This window comes from Suricata suricatta, chromosome 1, assembly GCF_006229205.1.
Source record: "Suricata suricatta isolate VVHF042 chromosome 1, meerkat_22Aug2017_6uvM2_HiC, whole genome shotgun sequence".
Taxonomy (NCBI): Eukaryota; Metazoa; Chordata; class Mammalia; order Carnivora; family Herpestidae; genus Suricata; species Suricata suricatta.
In genome coordinates, this window is record NC_043700.1 from 18,197,969 (window position 1) to 18,198,248 (window position 280).

Genomic DNA, 280 nt, shown 5'->3' on the forward strand with positions numbered 1-280 from the left:
AAGCATTAATTTTGGGAAAAATACTTAATTCAGTATCTTAAATACCACTTTCCCATGAGAGTAAAGAAATCTAGTAATTATGGATTGCACAAGAGAGCTATAAAATCAGTAGAGCTGCATATTTTTAAGCCATTTCTCTTTTAAAATGGTATTTTAGCCTCATTATTATATAAAAATGATGTGCTAAAGTGTTACTATGAAGGAACTTCAGCTCCGCTACAATAAATAAGGTCTTGGGTTTGCAAGTATTGAGAAAGAATGTAAATAATAATATCAATTT